Genomic DNA, 6,945 nt, shown 5'->3' on the forward strand with positions numbered 1-6,945 from the left:
GGGCAAACGGGGTGATAACAGCAATGTTTTTTTACAGTGTGGGAGGGGATTTTTAACTTTTTATTGGGAAATAAAAATGTTTTTAAATATTTAATTTTTTTTTTTCATTTTATTATATATAACCCCAATGACATCATAAAAGAGCCCTGGGGGACATTTCCACATGTGTGTTTTAAAAAAAATGTTTAAAATTTTTACATGTAACTGGAACCCCAGTTCCAAGGGAAACAACCCTTAGGCTGGTGCCACACGTGGCGCTTTTGTCTGCGTTTGCGAACGCAAACGCAGACAAAGTCGCGCCCACCGGGGCGGGCCTCGGCCCGATCGCATCGGCGTTTCTATGGAAACGCCTGCGATCGGGAACGAGACGCCGGTGTTTCGCGTTAAATTAACACGAAACACCGGCGGCTCGTTCCCGATCGCAGGCGTTTCCATAGAAACGCCGATGCGATCGGGCCGAGGCCCTCCCCGGTGGGCGCGACTTTGTCTGCGTTTGCGTTCGCAAACGCAGACAAAAGCGCCACGTGTGGCGCCAGCCTTAGGGGCAGTTGTCTCATCAGAGCTGTACAAGCAGCTCTTATTATCCCCTGCTGACACGACAATCATGCGACTGTCCTGTCTGTAGAGCCAGTTCCACCGACTCCTGCATTCACTGCTAGCACTACTTCAGCAAAGACGAATTAACACACCAAGGTGATTTTGAGGGTATTTTGGACACATGAATTATTGTGTTGTGTGCGCCTACCCTTCTTTTTACTTGAGTTTTTTTAGATGTATACAGGCAGTCCCCGGGTTACGTACAAGATAGGGTACGGAGGTTTGTTCTTAAGTTGAATTTGTATGCAAGTCGAAACTGTATATTTTATAATTGTAGATCCAGACAAAAACATTTTTTGGCCCCAGGGACAATTGTAGTTTAAACATTTTTTGCTGTAATGGGACCAAGGATTATCAATAAAGCTTAATTACAGACACCTTACAGCTGATCATTGCAGTCTGGGACTATAGTAAAGCATTCAGAGAGCTTCACCAGAGGTCAGAGGGGTCTGTCTGTAACTATGGGTTGTCTGTAAGGCCGGTGCCACACAGGGCGCTTTGTCTGCACTTGCAAACGCAGACAAAGTCGCGCCCACCGGGGCGGGCCTCGGCCCGATCGCATCGGCGTTTCTATGCCCGGTGGGCGCGACTTTGTCTGCGTTTGCAAGCGCAGACAAAGCGCCCTGTGTGGCGCCGGCCTAAGTCGGGTGTCCTTAAGTAGGGGACCGCCTGTATTTGGCTGTGCTAAAACGCTGCGGTTGAATTGCGTTTTGAATCTGTTTAAAGGAAACCTACCACACAAAATAGTAGGTGTAAGCTGCAAATCATGGTGAGCTGGTGCCGGAGCTTATTTTCGTAAGTGTCATAAACCGCTGTATCGCGGTGTAAACACTTTTTAATCTTTATATGTGAGGCAGCTTCGGCGCACCATGCGCGCGTGACGTCACTGGCTCTCCGGCACTTCTTATGTAGGTAGCCTCTTCTTTGCCGCCAGCAAAGTCCCCGGCGACACTTTAAACGTGGAGGCGCATGGGCGAAGCCATGTTTCCTCCGATCGTCGCTCCCCCAAACGTCATGGGGGGGGGGGGTGTTTGGTTGCCATGACAGCCTCGGGCCTTCGTCATACCCGAGGATGAATGGTTTCTGCATATTCGTTACAATGAGCCAGTTGGCCAAGTGTGCGTTTACACAAAGCTGTGGTGTATTGAGTTAATTTAAATCCTGGGCAATTTTATTGCATTTATAAAGCAATGCAAATCCCATGTGTGAGCACACTCTGGGCGGTTTTCTTACGGGAAAACGGTATGTAGGAAACCGCCCTCTGAGGCCACTGTCACACGTGCTGCTAGCGTTGCGTTTCATAATGCATTGGTAGCAGACAGAAGGGCATGGCTTGGCCACATCACATATGCGTCTCAAGTGGAACACACGATTGTTAAAAAATAAAAGACACCAGGGTCTGATCACAAGCTCTTCCATGAAAACACATATGCGATTGCGACCTGATACCCAACAGCTCACGTAGCCTTCCCATAACATCAGAATAGTCACCCTGAAAATCTCTCCCTATGTTATTACATAGGTAGCCATTCAGGAGCAGACTCTATAGTGAGCTGAGCCTAATGATTCAGCTCACAATAAAGATAAATCTAGCCCATCATTAGCAGCAATCATTTACACACATTTGGTGTTAAGATATGTAACCCCTTGCCGCACCATGTCATTCCTCAACACCATGGTGCCACAGTGGGTGCATGAAGAGGGCTCACGGGCTATGCCCTCTTTATACAACCTGGGTGTTTGCTGCATAATGCAGCAAACCTCAATTCTATTGTTCCCCATGACGGTTTATACTCTGTAATGTAATATTATATTTGTATATGATTTGTAAAGCACTGCAGAATTTGATAGCGCTATATAAATAAACGATTATTATTATTAACCACTTAACGCTGTGCGCCGTAGCTCTACGGCGCAGAGGTACAGGGAATGTATGAAGAGGGCTCACGGACTGAGTCCTCTTCATACAAGGGTGGGGGTTGTTGCATATTGCAGCAAACCCCTCCCGCTAATAACCGCAGTCGGTGCTTGCACCGATCGTGGCCATTAATCCTTTGATTGCCGCCGGCAAAGCCGCCGCCATCATCTTTATTACGATCGCCGCGCCCCCGAACATCATTGGGGGGCGGCGATCGGTTGCCATCGTAGCCTCAGGTCTTCATTTGACCCGAGGCTTAATGGCTTCTGCAGATTTGTTACAATGAACCAGTGGCTCATTGTAATGAATGAGCTGCAAAAATGCCATATATTGCAATACAGAAGTATTGCAGTATATGGTAGGAACGATCTGACCATCTAGGGTTAAAATACCCTAGATGGTCTAAGAATTAGTGAAAAAAAAGTTTAAAAAATATAAAAAAAAATTTATAAACTATTAAAAATTCAAATCACCCCCCCTTTCGCTAGAACTGATATAAAACATAATAAACGGTAAAAATCACAGACACATTAGGTATCGCCGCGTCCCAAAATGCCCGATCTATCAAAATATGAAAACAGTTACGGCCGGCGGTGACCTCCGAGACGGGAAATGGCGCCCAAATGTCCGAAATGCAACTTTTACACCTTTTTACATCACATAAAAAAAATGATCAAAATGTCGCACAGACCTCAAAATGGTAGCAATGTAAACGTCGGCTCATTTCGCAAAAAAAAAAAAATCACACATCACACAGCTCCGTGCGCCAAAGTATGAAAAAGTTATTAGCTTCAGAAGATGGCAAAAAAATTTTTTTTTCTTTTTTGTACACATTCGTTTAATTTTTGAAAATGTATTAAAACACAAAAACCTATATAAATTTGGTATCACCGCGATCGCACTGAACCAAAGAATAAAGCTGAGGTGTTATTTTGAGTGCACAGTCAAAGTCGTAAAAACTGAGCCCACAAGAACGTGACGTTTTTTTTTCAATTTTTCCACATTTGGATTTTTTTTTCAGCTTCACAGTACACGGCATGTTAAAATAAATAACATTACGGGAAAGTAAAATTTGTTACGCACAAAATAAGCCCTCACACAGCTCTGTGCACGTAAAAATGAAAAAGTTATGGATTTTTGAAGGTGGAGAGCGAGAAATGGGCGAAAAAACCCTGCGTCCTTAAGGGGTTAAACACCCATCGCTAGCAAGGATCACAGGTGTAAACCATTTAAAAGGCCCAGCGCCCCTGTAAAGTTTCATAAAACTGTTATTTCTGGTGGTGAACCCGTAGCAGAAAATGGCACCCAAATGTCCAAAACCACTTTTTGGCCATTTTCCAACATATAATTATTTAAATAAAAAAAGTGATCAAAAAGGTTATACACTCCCCATATTGGTAGCAATGAAAATGTTATCTCACGGCGCAAAAAAAAAAAAACCCACACACTTTACACAATTCTGTACACCAAAGTATTAAAAAGTTATCGGCCTCAGAATAGTGCAAATTGAAAGAGCAAATTGAAGGGGTTAAACTCATTAACCCCTAGGCGCACCAGGACGTTATAGTACGTCCCCGGGGCTAGATGCTTAGCGCACGGGGACATTCTATAACATCCTGCTTCGGGCACCAGCTCACGAACGGAGCCGATACCAGAAGCAGCGGCTGTCAGCTGTCTAGTACAGCTGACAGCCTGCACTAACACCCGCGATCGGAGCCGGCTCCGATCGCGGGTGTTAACCCCTTACACGCCGCGGTCAAACATGACCGCGGCGTGTAAGGGTGTTTGCGCTGTGGATCGGATCCCCTGTGCCGCTTACCGGGGGATCCGATCCACTTCTGGGCAGCTCCGAGGACTGGCATGTGCCCCGGAGCTGCCCGGTCTACATGGCAGTCAGACCCCTTCCGGGTCTGACTGTAAACTGTCTGAGCATGCGCAGACAGTTTACACTGCTCTACAATAAAATAGTATTGTAGAGCAGTGTATTGAACTTAAACCAGCGATCAGAGCATCACTGGTTTAAGTTCAAGTATGTAGAATTAAAAAAAAGTCAAAAACACTAAAGTTAATACATTAGAATAAATAAAAAATAAATGCATTAAAATATAAGCCCCTAAAATGTCACTTTCCTATAAAAACACTTAATAAAGTATAAAAAAACACAAAAACACAAAAAAACCCCGCATATTTGGTATTGCGGCGTCCGTAACAATCTGTATAATAAAACAGAATCGTTACTGGACCCTCACGGTACACGCCGTAGAAAAAAAAACGCAAAAACGTTCCGAAAAAAGGTCATTTTTAATTAATACCCTATAAAAAATGCTCTAAAAAGTAATTTAAAAAATGTTATGCACTCCAAAATAAGCCCACTAAAAAGAACAACTCTTCTCGCAAAAAATAAGCCCCTAACTAGATTTGTCAGCCGAAAAATAAAAAAGTTATGCATATGAAAAGATGATGATGCTAAAATGAACAAGATTTTCTCCAAATTGGTTTCTATTCAGTACAATTGAATAAAATACACAAAACCCCCACATATTTGGTATCCCTGCGTCCGTAACAATCTGCATAATAAAAGAGAATCGTTATTAGATCCGCAAAGTGAACCCCGTAAAAAACAAAACAAAAAAAAGCTCCAGAAAAAAGATCATTTTCAATTAATACCCTATAAAAATGCTCTAAAAAGGGATTTAAAAAATGTTATGCACTCTAAAATAAGACCACTAAAAAGAACAATCCTTCTCGTAAAAAATAAGCCCTTAAACAGATTTGTGAGGCGAAAAATAAAAAAGTTATGCATATGAAAGACGGTGATGCTAAAATTAACAACATTTTTGCCAAATTACTTTTTATTCAGTAAAAATGGGAAAAAATAAAAAATCTATATAAATGAGGTCTTTTTGTAATCGTGGCGACCCATAGAATAAAAATAATATACTATTTTTATGGTATGGTAAACAGCCAAAAAAAACCCCATAAAAATCTTCCTGAAAAGTGATGATTTTCATTTCCTCCACCAACAAAGAGTTAATAAAATCTCACCAATTAGCCTATAGATTCCCCCAAATTACTTACCAGAAAAGTGCATCTCATGTGGCAAAAGAAATAAGCCCCTATAGGTCCACATTAAAAAAAAAGAAAAAAATTATAGCCTGTACAATGTGACATAGCAAATCTGATCTGCATGGCGCCTCCTTCCCTTCTCTGCCCGGCCGTGTCCCCATACAGCAGTCACCACCACATATGGGGTATCCGTGTACTCGGGAGAGATTGGGTAACAAACTTTGTGAAGCCTTTATTCATTTAATCCATTGTAAATGTTTAATTTTCCACCCAAAATGAGTATTGTGAAAAAATATTACAACTTGCAGACTGCACCTCCATTCTGTTTTAACCCCTATAAAACACGTAAAGCGTTAACAAACTTCTTAAAAGTGGTTTTTCATACGTTGAGGTGTGTAGTTTCCACAATGGGGTAATTTACGAGTCTCACTATTATTTAGGCCTCTCAGTGTCAATTAGAAATTGAGCAGGTCCATCTAAATACAGGTTTTGGTGATTTTACAAAAAATGTGAAAAATGATACCTAAATTCTGAGCCTCATAACATTCTAGTAAAATATGTGGAATCTTAAAAAACCATGCCAACATAAAGCAGACATTTGGGAAATGTAAGTTATGAATTTATTTGGGTGCTATGACTATCTGCATCAAAAGTAGAGAATTTAGAACGTTGAAAATAAAGAATTTTTCCAAATTTTGCCAAATTTTGTTTTTTTTCATAACTAAACGCAAAAGATTTCATCCAAATTTTTAAACTAATTTGAAGTACAATGTGTCACGAGAAAACAAATCTCAAAATCCCCTGGATATCTCATAGCGTTCTAAAACTATAACCACTTATAGTGACACAGGTCAGATTTGAAGAATGGGGCCGCGTCCTTAAAGGGGTTGTCCGAGTTCTTTAAAAAAGCTAAAAGTGGCCGGGACAGGGCTGCTTAAAAAAAATAAAGATGTACTTACCTCCCGGTGCCCTCCCGTATCCAGCTTCCAGGATTCAGTTCCGGCCGGACCCGACAACCTTCCGGCCCCCATACACAATGCTGTGTATAGGGACGGATGTTTACATGGCGCCCGGACCGGAGCGACAGCAGCGCTGGATACGGGAGGGCACCGGGAAGTAAGTACAGCTTTATTTTTTTTAAGCAGCCCTGTCCCGGCCACTTTTAGCTTTTTTTTAAAGAACTCGGACAACCCCTTTAAGGCCAAAAGAGGCTGAGTCCCGTAGGGGTTAACTGCTTAAAAAAAAAAAAAAAAAAAAACAAATAAGCAAAACAAAGAGTGAACAGTTGCCACCCCGGTAACCAGCTACTCGCTCCTTTTTCCCCACAAAAAAAGAAGACAGAATCTCTACACAACAGAAGAAGC

General features: G+C 42.1%; 1 protein-coding gene across 1 annotated transcript in view; it reads right to left on the reverse strand.

The window, feature by feature from the left end:
- The window catches only part of CENPM (centromere protein M), an 81,994-nt gene that overhangs the window by 74,843 nt on the left and 206 nt on the right, over positions 1-6,945 (reverse strand). The gene's annotated exons all lie outside the window — the stretch shown is intronic.

This window comes from Engystomops pustulosus, chromosome 10, assembly GCF_040894005.1.
Source record: "Engystomops pustulosus chromosome 10, aEngPut4.maternal, whole genome shotgun sequence".
Lineage (NCBI taxonomy): Eukaryota > Metazoa > Chordata > Amphibia > Anura > Leptodactylidae > Engystomops > Engystomops pustulosus.